The sequence below is a fragment of the Macaca thibetana genome, chromosome 14, assembly GCF_024542745.1.
Source record: "Macaca thibetana thibetana isolate TM-01 chromosome 14, ASM2454274v1, whole genome shotgun sequence".
Lineage (NCBI taxonomy): Eukaryota > Metazoa > Chordata > Mammalia > Primates > Cercopithecidae > Macaca > Macaca thibetana.
In genome coordinates, this window is record NC_065591.1 from 119,988,563 (window position 1) to 120,001,464 (window position 12,902).

The 12,902-nt window shown below is 40.8% G+C and overlaps 1 protein-coding gene across 2 annotated transcripts in view; it reads right to left on the bottom strand.

Annotated features, from left to right (window-relative positions):
* Positions 1 to 12,181, bottom strand: part of ETS1 (ETS proto-oncogene 1, transcription factor) — a 127,936-nt gene extending 115,755 nt beyond the window's left edge. The window contains exon 1 of one of the 2 annotated variants that reach the window (XM_050759281.1): positions 12,083 to 12,181. The gene's annotated coding sequence lies outside the window, so the exon portion shown is untranslated. The remainder of the gene's footprint in view (positions 1 to 12,082) is intronic. The other variant, XM_050759282.1, reaches the window with a different exon arrangement.
* Between the last annotated feature and the right edge of the window lie 721 nt (positions 12,182 to 12,902).

A 12,902-nucleotide genomic window follows, 5' to 3' on the forward strand; every position in this document is an offset into this window, starting at 1 on the left:
TCTCTGTCTCTCAAAATATCTTACTGTACTGTACTCACCTATTTTCAAACCTTGGTCAAGGGAGAGTAACTGAAACCTCGGAAAGCAAAACCACAGATAAGGGAGTACGATTGTATTCATCCAACAATCATGTAATAGGCGTCCTTTGTTAGTGACCTGTTTATTCATTTGGTAAATAATCACTGTGCACCTACTATGTGCCAGGCACGGCCTTGAGCACTTGAAACACACCAGTAAACAAAGATTCCTGACCTCATGGCCCTTAGATTCTATCCGACTGGGGAAGAAGCTGAGAAAGACAGGGTCCGTATCTTCAGGCAGCGGAACCGACAGGCTCACATATAACCATAGCATAACGTGATGAGTAGTTGGCCAACAATATGGAAAAAGAAATAGGAAGCAGTCAGTTCTGCTGGGTGCAGTGAATAGGAAATTGTGAAGGATTGCATAGAGCAAGGTGTAACCACATGGCCCTATAAATCATCCCTAGAGTCCCACAAGCGGCAAAGGACCTTCACCTTTCAAATGTCTGTTTTACTTACATATTTGTAAGAGAAAGGACTTTTGGAATTGGCAGCCACATCCTGAAGCCCAGCTCAAAGACACCAAGGGTTTCTGTCTGCCGGCCAGACAACACTCCCCCTCATAGCAACACTCCTGGAAAAGGGTTCAGTGGAAATATGTTTTCTCTTCTCATTGACAGAGTGAGGGAGGAAAGCTCTGGCCCAACATCTGGTGCACTCTGTGCTGGACTGTATTCTTGAAGCTATGACTGTATGAATGACACTTCCCTTGGGGAAAAGCCCTTTGCCCAGAGAGGAAACTGACAAGAGGGAGTTGCCAGGGCTCTCAAGGGCTCTCGTCTCAGGAAATAACTCTGGGACAGAAATGGATTGCTGCTTTATTATTTTTTTGGAGAAAGAAAAAAAGAACCCGCCCTTTTTCCACTTGTAGATTGTGACACAAAACAGCTGCTAGAGACGTAAACCTTCTCAGAAGAAGTAAATGAAGTGTTTAGGTGGTTTTTTTTAGTAGTGTTTGTTTTTTCTTTTCTTTTTTGGCTTTTTGGCAAAAGAGAATTCCCTCCCACATGACAACTGCTTGAACATCAGCTGCACCAACATTTTTCTTAGCGTTGCGCACATTTATTGGATAAATACAAAGCAACCGTGGCATCTGAAGATTTACTCGCCAGCCAAGAAGCATCCATGAGACCTGTTTGGGTGCAAAAATGATTTGGACGCTTGGTAACAGAGGGTCTTGCAGAGCTGAGTTTATTTTTCTTGAAAAGGACCTGCGCCACATGAGCCGCAGGATAAGTGGGTCGGAATGAGGCTGCCCTGCTCTGGACTGTGGCTTGCTGTGCCCCCCATGCTCCCTCCCACCTCTACAGCCCCATCTCGCCGTGCCCCCGCAACCTCCACTGCAACATGGAACTCTATTGTTTTCTTAGGCATGCGGTGCCATGTCTCACGCCCCTGCCCTTCTCGTGTTCCCCCCTCTGCTAGGAATGCCCACCCACCCTCAAGATGAGTGAACCCTGCCTCCTCTGGGTTTTAGGCTCAGCTCAGAGGTTATTGCAGCCTGGAATCCTTCCTGAGCCACCCTTCATCCCAGCCAGGGCTAGCGGCTCCTTGTCCATGTTCCCAGAGTGTATTTCTATCACGGTGCGTATCACATTGTTTTATAACCATCTGTTTCTGTTTGTCTCTCCTGCTAAATTCTGAGCTACTCGAAGGCAGGCACCATGCCTTTTCATTTTTTTGTCTTCAGCACTTAAGACAGACCATGGCGCATAATGGAAACTCATTGTTTTTTAAATCAGTGAATGAATAAATGAATGAATTGGTCTCACAAGACTAAAAATGTAAGAGGTAGATCAGATGTGAATATATTTATTCCTCAAAATAGAGAATCTGAATAGATTGCAGGTCTAGATAAAGAACCACTTGAAATAATCCATTTGCTTCATGATCCGTTTCTAAGGGAAAACCGTTTCCTTCTATTCACATAGCTATTCAATGCCACCTCATCTAAGAAGGCTTTTCCCATCACCGCATATGAGTAGCAGTACCTTTCTCCTGACTCTGACACCTAGGTGTTTGTGCATTATCTTCTCCAAAGTCCACTCTGTTAGAATTTAAGCTTCCCCAGAGAGGAGATTTAGTTCATTTCTTCACTCCAGATCCCTGGACCCTAGTCTGGTGTTGGAAAGTAACTGGCACATAGATAACTGCTAAATAAAATAGTGTAAGTTGGAAAACTTGTACAATCTCTTTTCGTGTAAGCCCCTCTTTTTATACATGAGGAGGAAGACAGGCGATGCTGCTAATTGGCCAAGCTGAGACCAAACTCCTGGTCTTCAGCCTCCTCCTGTGCTTAGAGAAGGTGCTTCTCTAGACCCTCTGTTACCAAGTGTCCAAATCATTTTTGCACCCAAACAAGTCTCATGGATGCTTCTTGGCTGGGGAGTAAATCTTCAGATGCCACGGTTGCTTGGTACTTATGCAATAAATGTGTGCAATACTAAGAAAAATGTTGGTGCTGCTGATGTTCAAACACTTGTCACGTGGGAGGGAATTCTCTTCTGCCAAAAAACCAAAAAAAAAAAAAAAAAAAAGAGAGAGAGAGAAGATGCTTCTCTAAGCACCCTCGTCACCCTGGATGGCAGGGACAGAAACAAGCACGTGATGGAGAAGACAAAAAAGTCAACACTTTGGCTTACCTGGGTGTCTCATGTCCAAAAAATCACTTTAAAACTGTGGTTCTGTTTGATTCTCCAGAATTCTATTCTTCATAGAGCAAGTGACCACTTCTCCAACTTTCTACCCTCCCCAAGCTGGCAACCCGGCCGGGACCTGTAGGATGTCACTGTTTTTCACCCGGGGCTTGCCAGGGCAGGGCAGGTTGAGAGAGACACAGAATAAACGAAAAATTACGGAGGACAGGGACGGTTCAGGCCAAGGCAGCAGAAGATCAAGAAATCCCAAAGAGGCCAGGCTTGAACCAAGGCTGGATCCAGTTCACATCAACTCTGACCCTGCTTGGCTGTATTTCTAGATAACTTTGACATCAGTTAAGCCTTTTTCATTTGGGGTTATGTATTCCTAAAAGAAAAACTATGCCTTTAGGTAAATACCAAGTAAATTACCCTTAAATATTTTTCTTTTGAAAAAAAATTCTTTTGAAATTAATTGTTTTTGTCAAGCTAATACAATGTTACCGCAAAAATTAAAATACAAAGAAGTCACAGATGGATATTAGAATCACCTGAAACCTCAGCATGTAGAGATAATTACACTAATAATTTGTTCAATATTCTTATGAGTATTTTTTAATGTATCTAAACGAACATAGATGTCACACACACACGTGATTACAATTTTACCTTCATGAGATTATTCTCCACATGCTCTTTTGTAACCTGCTTTGTTCACTGACATTTAACATAATGCTATGGATATTTTTCTCTGTTGATAAATGTGGCTCTCTATCCTAAAGATGACGACTGCCAAGTATTCTATTGTATGTATGTATCATACTTTTAACGAGCCTCTTATTATTGTATAATTAATTTGTCCCCAATTCTTTGTCATTATAAAAATTCCTAAAATATTTTACGTTCCCACTAAATGCCGAAAAGGAGCATTTTGGGGACAAAGAAAATGTGCATTCCATATTTGAATACATATTGACTAACTGCATTCCATAATAGACAAGCCAAAATTAGACTCCCACTGACAAAGGCATCGTGTTTTAAATTTCAACTTGCCCTCTGGTCTTAATGTTAGCTTCATAGGCAAGGAATTATGGTTAAAACATATCCTGGATATGAAGATGGCACATGGGGAATTCAAAATCACAATAAAGCTGTGGCAGAAAATGTAGATTTCTCCCCACCACGCCTCGCCCCAGCCTTTCCTCTTTGAAAGCTATGCAAAATTTGAATAAATTTCCAATGAGCATTTATCCTAATGTCAATAATTTAGGATTCCTATCAATACAAACAAAAAGCATGTCCTTTTGGCTTGGAATACAGGTTTGGCTTCCAGGGCCGGCCCCGTTGGCTCATGCCTATAATTCCAGCACTTTGGGAGGCCAAGGCCAGTAGACTACCTGAGGTCAGGAGTTCAAGAGCAGCCTGACAAACATAGTGAAACTCCATCTCCACTAAAAGTACAAAATTAGCCAGGTGTGGTGGTGCATGCCTGTAATCCCAGCTACTTGGGAGGCTAAGGCAGAAGAATCGTTTACCCTGGGAGGCAGAGGTTGCAGTAAGCTGAGATGTTGCCATTGCACTCCTGCCTGGGCAACAAGAGCAAAACTCCATTGCAAAAAAAAAAAAAAAAAAAAAAAAAAAAAAGAATTTGGCTTCCAAAAGAACTAGCCATGTAAAGAAAACCTGCTCCAAACAACAGCGCTTTTGCCAAACTAAAGGCAACACCTGGGTTACCAAGGCAACATCTTTAATCTACAACGTATAGACTTTTAATTTATTTTTTCTGAATACTCTGGAAATGTATTTTTGAAGACTCAGCGTATCTCCTCTTTCAGGAAGCTTTCCCCTCCCCCCTACCCTCTTTGACAATTGCATGTACCTCCTTGATGCCCCTCTGTGGGATTACTGTAACAATGTAACAAAGTTCATGACACTTCCCGAATCTATGCCTGTTTCTGCTCCTTCATGATGAGTAACTTGAGAGTAAGGATGGTGTCTTTTCGGATGACACATAGTAGCCATGCAACAAGTGTCTGTTTACTAAGTGAGGAAAAGTACCTAAAGTACTTGAAACAGAGTTGGTGTGTACAATCCTTGTGCATCCTGAGCTTATCCAAGAGAGTGAAGGTATCGTTTGGACATAAAAAAAAAACCAAAATTATCCCTATGATGAAGTGTGTCCTTGTGTGACCCCGAGGTTAGGCTTCTCAAGCATTAACTACAAGCAAGATGGCACTTTTCTCTAAACTGAAGGATGTACCAGATTGATGAGTTCATCTATACTCCTTCAGTGTGTTCTTTCTGATTCTCGTGAGTAGCCCACGTATTTCTCAAATCATTTGAGTAGATGTCTTCCCTGACCTGTCACTGTAACAAAAGCTCTCAAGTCCAATTCTCTAAGAACTCAAGTTTAAGATCCATCATATCTAGGAAAGCTGAACATTCCTCACTCCCCATGGATATTTTGTGGTTACAACACGTAGAAAAGAAGAAGGATTAGAAGAACTGAAGATGGTTTTTCTGTCTCACTACTAAATCTATAAGAACCTCATTTGCTTGACTAAGTAATCCAACATTACAGTAGTAGTAAATATTCCTTCTTATTTTAAGTAGCCAGCACTGACAAATGAAGGCAGTGTTCCGAATTATGGGCTACTGGCTTCTGTGTCTTAAGCTAAGTGCATTTATTCTTTCACTAAGGTCACAGAGCAGCAACTCACAGTACAATTAACATCTCAGTCTTTGTTTCTTCCCAACTTCACTATAATTATTCCCCCAACCCTTGCTTAAATGGAAATGAGTCATATCCATCTCCTATTTCTCTAAAAATAAACTCATCTCCTAATTAAGCATAACACTTTCAAGTCCTACATGAATTGACATAGCTCAATGAATCCTTCTTAGAATATTAAAATGAACTCATGTCATTATAATTTTAAAGAGTATATTGTTTTACCCTTCGTTGAGGAGTAGCTCACTACTGTCTCCTGAAAAAGAGAAGGACTAGAAGATGTTTTACGCTGGTATACCACAGCAGTTAAGAAATAAGGAATGCTTCATGGATTATTTTATGCATTTCCCTCTCAGTGGAAACAAATCCCTCACCATACAGTACTGAAACGGCATTGTCAACAATGGACAGAAAGGTCTTGCTTCTCCTAGGCATCAAGGAAATACATTAAAACCTGCCAACTCTTAGGTCTAGGAATCTAACTAAGAAAATGCCAATTCTAGTCTCTGAAACCTTTGAAATACTAACAATCTAGTTTTCTAGCCAATCATGCTTCTGTCAGAACATCTTCCTGAAGATCAAAGGTGGTATTCAATACACTGCCTTACAGTAAAAGTGGCCATAGCCTGTGTACAAACGCTATGCTATGTCAGGGAAGGCAAATCCTGTATTTTACCATGAAATTCAACAAATGATCACACTTGGCCTTAGGATGTAGTCCTGAGACAGGAGCATGGTAAGTACTCATAAATAACTGAATAAATAAATGAGGATTGTGCTTTACTTAGAACCTCAAAACGAAAAAGGAATAAGCTGGAGGAATAATGTAAAGTACTCTGTGCTTCACAAGAATGGTTGTAGTAGAGGCCATGAAATAAGAGATTATTTTCCAAGTCAAATGCAAAGAAGGGCCACAAGATTAAAAATGTCAACTCTAACCCAATGATTGCTGCCAATGAAACCTCTGAAGAGCCTAGAATTTTAAAGAATCACATTTTGACTCTTAGCCTGTGAAGCATGTCAGACATAATCCAGAGTTTAGACTTGGTTCTGGCTCTAAAGGAATTCTCAACAAAACTGAGAGGCACCATAAATAGAGAGAGATTTTATTAAGAACAATGAGAAGGGACTGGATAGTTGCAATAATACCCCTTTAAAATTGAACTAAAAGATACCAGCTGCCTTAGATCTCTCAAATCCAGCAAGCAACTTCTTGGACTATGTCTGATTGTGATTTTCATGGTGGAGTTTCATTTGTTTTATTACCCAAATTGTAAGGTTCCAATTTCTCAGTATAAGGCTAAACAGCTTGCTAGCATTCTTATATAAAGAAGGATTGTATAAATCCAATGAATTTTGGAGTTGGAAAACATTCATCAATTTTCTCATTTATTTCAATGAACTGAGGCCCAAGAGGTTACGTGCTTAGCAGTGATCAAGAACCCTGGAGTTACACACTATGGGTGAACATAGAACTGCTTGCTGAGTGCATGGCCATGAGCAAACTTCTTAACCTCACAGTCAGTTTCCTCAACTATAACATGCAGATAATAATACCAACCCTTTCAGGATTATAGAGGAGGATTATAACAAAACACAAATACTTAGCAGCATGCTGTATACATAGTAAAAATGGTCAATAAATAATAATTGTTATTATTGCTATTTTATCAATAGTACCTGGCAATTAGTAAGCATTACTAAATGCTTACTAATAAATGCTTACTACTAATAATTAATAAATAATAAATGCTTACTAATGTTACTAATTAGTAACACTACTGATTTACATTAATTACTTTTTTCTACTGCCCAACGTGGCAGAGGTTATTTAAGTGTTAGAGCTAGAACACGGATAGCTAAATCCCTCATCTCTTTTTCTAAAGACTTGTATTCAAGTCATGAAAACAGGATTCTCTTTCATAATCATAGGTTGAGTAGCATTAGTCAAGAATTTTGCAGGAGAAAAGAGCCACAATTTCTGTTTAATGGTAGTCTGTTTGTACCATTGTTATGCATAAAACCAAGAAGTAAGCATTTTTCTTACACTGGGGAACTAACTCATTGAAAGATTGCATAGCACAAATGGCGAAATATTGCAGCTTCCTGAGTTAAACCAACATCTTTTTGATATAATGTCAATCTTTTGTGGAGTAACGCTTTAGAAACTAGATACAAATATAAGGAAGTAGTAAAGCGCTGCGGATAATAGTGCACAATTTCTTGTTTGTTCATTTTTTTTGTTTTTGCAGTTTCGTTTGTCTCTTTCTGCTTTTTCTTTAGAGCAGTGCCTCCCAACCTGTAATGTGCATGTGAATCACCCAGGGATCCTGTTACAATGCAGTCTGCTGCAGTAGGTCTGAGGTCTGGCCAGACATTCCACATTTCTTACAGGCTCCCACGTGGTGCTGATGCCGCAGGTCAAAGGACTTCACTGTGAGTAGCAAGGCAGCGCTGGACTAACTTGGTTAAACTCATGAGTGATTATAACAAGGTAGGTGTTCAGGAGGCAGAGCCCAAGGAGGAACAGGCAAGATTTCTGTGCCAAGGCTGAGCAGATGCTGATAACCTCAGGTGCAATACAAACCCGGCTGGGGAGAACTGAGTAACTCAGGACCTGTCGGTGTCTCAGGAGCCCTATGCCAGATGCACATCTGCCAAGGCTTCTTGCTCTTCCTAAGAAGACATGGTTCTAGTTATTTGGTCCCTTTGATCAAGAAACTGGCAATGGTGCTCTCTTCCATCGACAGGAGTCATTTGGATTAAGGATTACCAGAGGTACCAAGAGATAATTTCAAAGAGTTATTTGCATTTTATGTTTTTTTTTACAATTGTAAAAGACTCAAATGTTTTGGAAACTTTTTGTACATTGTTTTGCAAACTTTTATGCATATGGAATTATTTCAAAGTGAAAAGTTATTTTTTAAATCTCTAAAAAGAATAAATCTCTTTTAAATCTCTAAAAAGACTAAAACTCTGGAGTTTTCTACCTTTCTACATCTCTTGAAAATGTATATTTTTTTTCCTCCCCATTGAAAATATTTTCCTGACATTTGCACTAAATGTTTGTTGCTTACTCTCATGCTAGTAAGTACTACCCAGTCTGTTCCCTCTGAGTTCTGAAGGCAGCACCAACACTTGATCACGGGAATATGAAATCTATCCTCTTTTGAGAAAAAGACAGATGAGAAACATCCTTCCCTCACTGCTCTAGATACCATTTTTTTCCTACCGAAACTCCCAAAGCATGTATAGATTATACTACACCACTTAATAATTATATTGTCTTTCATGTTTATCCTCTTTTCTAGTAAAGATAATTGTGTTAATTTTTAAAATGGAGCTTACATATTGCTTATTCTGTATCTGGCACAGTCTACAGCACAAGGCCGGGCATGGAGTAGAAATAAAACTGATATTTGTCACAGAAGGGATTGACTGACTTACCCAGGAAACTAGGCCTGGGTAGCCTTTCTTCAAAGTCAGTATCTTCATAACAATGAATCAGTAATCCACAGATACCACTTCAGAAAACAGGCTTAATCCAGGGTTCTCCGAGACAAGCAAATCAGTCTAAGCAGAAAAATCTATCCTAAATGTGTGTAAGTGTCTCAGAGTTACTTAGATTCCTATGACATGCAGTTCCAGTCACAAGCTCTGGGTTCACATTCCACTGGCTCTAATCAGGGTTCACCATGAGTTAAGGTGGTCATATGACTGTGCCTCAGAGTTTCCACCTGGTTAATGGGGATGACAAGAGTGGAGTGCCCACCTCAAAACTTCATTGTAGATGAAATGAAGCGTCTCTGCAAAGCACCTAGCAAGGATGTTGGAACATATACTAAGCGCTCAGTAAACATTAGGGCTGAGTATCCTTCCTTAGGTGAAATGAAGAAAAATGGGTATGATAACCAGAGAATCATCTAAATTAAAAGGTGGAGTCCGATAAGCTATACTTTCAATACAGCAGGGATAAAGGAGATGAGGAAAGAAAAAGTAAGTTATGTCTTCACATCTAATTTTCCCCAGGATTGAAGAGATTGCCACTAAGTTGAAATGCCACTAAGTTGCTGCATACCACATTAATTTTGCTCAAATGCTAAATACTTTATAATGTCCATAATGAAGAAAGAAAGGGAGGAAAGGGAAGGAGGAGGAGAGAGAGAGAGAAGAAGAAGAAGAAAGGAGGAGAGAGAAAAGAAGAGAAGAGAAGGAAAAGAAGGAAGGAAAGAAGGAAGGAAGAAAGGAAGGAAGGAAGGAGAAAGAAAGAAAGAAAGAAAGAAAGAAAGAAAGAAAGAAAGAAAGAAAGAAAGAAAGAAAGAAAGAGAAAGGAAGGAGAGAGGAAAGAAAGAAGGAAAAGAAAAGAACGATTGAAAGGGAGGGAAGAAGGAAGGAAGGAAAGAAGGAGGGAAGGAAGGAGGGGAGGGGAGGGAAGGAAGGAGGGAAGGAAGGAAGGAAGGAAGGAAGGAAGGAAGGAAGGAAGGAAGGAAGGAAGGAAGGAAGGAAGGAAGGAAAGGATGTCTCAGCTTGTGGGATGTAATCATTCTCTTCTGCTGTTTGATGTGAACAGCTGGGAATTTTGAACCGGTAATTAGAGAACAGATCCATTCACCAATAAATAAAATCACAAGGTATGTCAGAACCTCAGTTATCAGTAAGAAATTCACCAGTGCAATCAAAGAGAGAAATGTGTTATTTGTTTGCACAGTGTTTTGCCTTCTGCCTCACCTTCCCCTAGGTGAGAGGACCTGCACTCACACACCCAGTTTGTTGCAGTATTTATTCAGACATTCCTTGACCTCGTGGCACTATGATTTTTCATAGCCCTATGCTGTTTACTTCGATTCTCTCATCTTTGTAAACCAGGCAGGGCGCAAATGATTGTTCACCTTTTAGAGATGAAGGGAAAGAGGCACAGTCACGTTCAATCCCTGTTCGCTGCTACAAAGCTAATCACTGACACAATCCAAGTGCACAGCCACTTTCCCTACCCTGACCCAGTGCTGGTTCAAGTTCTGACCCTACTTGCCTTTGAACTCCATTATCATCTGGGACCAGCCACTGACCCAAGTCCATGCTCTGCCTTGTTCTCCAGGGCCACAGACTGCCAGATGCCAAAGGATCCCACCCCTCTACCAGCTTCCCCTGGGCTCTGCCTCAGGACATCCTTTCACAGCCAGCAACCAGCACCTCCGTGTAAGAAGCCTGCCAGGCAAAGATGCCTGCTTCATAATCAGGCTCTCGGCTTGGCTTCCCACATCCTCAGCAGCGGAACCAGGACGGAAGAGGCTGCATGACTGCCTGAACTGTTTGTTATTTCACTACTGAGTTGGCAAGGATGGAAGTAGTTGATTTACAATTAGAAGCAGCACGCTTCTTCAAATATTAATATTAATAACTGCACTACCGAACACATGAAAAGACCTTTTCATCTTCAAAGCACTTTGCAGACATTAACTCATTAGCTCTCCCTTCCCTCCATTCAGGAACAACAGGTGAGCAAGACTCTCAACAGCAACAGTGGCCACCCTGCCGCCCTCGTGCACAGCCCGCAGCCCCTGAAGAAAAAGGGTTTTCCCTTCGGATAAAAGAGAGGCCCCGCAATCCAAAACCACAACTGATGAAAGAGTTATAGTATCAGTAATTTTACAAATCAAATGGAGCTGCCGCGAGGTATCATTTTAGAATCGTTATTTCCGGCTGTTTAACAAATACCTCTTTTCTCAGTTGCATAGCAGTGGTCTAAAGTAAGAAGGAAAATGGCCTTGAGATTAAAAACAAAAACTTACCCAAAAGGTAATAAGGAAATCCTGCAATAGAATGCATTGATTTCATTGACCCGGCACCTTTTCAAGTTTGCCCAAAGCAAACGCTACTTTAAAAGTTGGTAACAGAGACCTTTAACCACGGATGAGAAGTAACATACAAAGTGTCATGGCCAGATAAAATCACTGGAGGGAGAGGAATTGCCGTGGACATCTCCTGCCACTGAGTCCAGCTCTACTGTGGCGAGAAGAAATACCTCCCTAACTCTGAGACAACCCCAGCCCACACCCACACCACGTCTCAACAACAGACTTAAGAACTTGTAGATCCTTGAACGTCTGCAAGTCAGTTCCAAGACAGAGAAAAACACCAAACAGGCTAGTTTGGCTTGTAAGATTCAAACCTGTAGCAATTTCCTCTCTATTAAAAGCAATTCATTAAGCTACTAGGGGGGAAAAGAGTAAAACCATAGGTTTACTAGGAGTTAAAGAGAAAAAAAAGAAATTTCTGTGTTTAACTACAGCTTTATTTCTTTGGAAGTGCTCCAATTTGGGGAAAAAAAAAAAATCGGGGTTTCTGACAAGTAATCTACGGGTATCTAAAACGTGCATGGTTTTGCTTCTATGAAGCAGGGAACATTTTTAAAAACATAGTCTTGTGTTCAGACTATTCTGACAAGGTTAGGAAGTATTTTTGAAAATTGTTGTTAAGCAATTAAATGGGAATACAGAAAGATGTGAAAAGAGAAAGAGAAAACTCACTTGTATCCTGAATGTCTCTATCGACTTTTTAATTCCGCAGAAATTTTTTTTAAAGCAGGAAAAGGAAAATGGACTGAAAAGTTTTAGGCAGAGACTGACACACACCTCACTTACTACTTTGCCGGAGAGCAGATCCTGAGTGAGCTTCCCTCAAAGTCTGTGGTCTCTTTCCAACTACCTGCGGGAATCCTCTGCTCAGTAGCTTAAGAGGATGCAAAGACCATAATGTTTCTAATAGTGCTGCCTCCTTAAATTGGGGGGGTGTGGTCAAGCCAGGGAAAGCTGGAAAAAAGGCAGTCTTCCTCTTGCGCCTGGCATCAGGACAGCAGCCACTGGGACAGGCACAGCAGTCTAGGTGGAAAGCAGTGTTTATTGATGGTGACGGCACCAAACCACACCTTATTTTCTATTCTTCAAATTACACTTCAACTGAATATAACTCAGCCTTGGAGAGTAACAGGGAGGCAGATGAGCAAAAGGGAACTAGCTCAGTGGGATAACACTGTATCTCGCCTCATCATTTGCTGATGCATTTAGTCTCTACTGAATATGTAAATATTCATGCTTCGTGTTCCTTGACTTTCTCAATGGAGCCCCCATTTACCTAGGCAAGGGCTCAGGTGAGGGAAAGGGATTGCTTTAGAAACAGATCTGGAGACTGTCAGCAAACAGGACGTCCACCACCCAGTCACCTGCTCAGGCTTCCCGTTTCTCTCTAATAACTTGATGTGAAATGTGATATTTTCTAAAGAAAATAAAGTAATTTTGTGGAAGAGAGCTGACTGGATGGGGACTTGTGATTTCTGAAAAGTAAAGCTAAAAATCCCTTTTTCATGTAAGTCTGGTTTTAGGCAATCTCTAAAATAAGGCTACCTTTAGCAGCCCTGACTCATGGTCTGTGGTGTAGGAATGAAAGGGCAGAAGT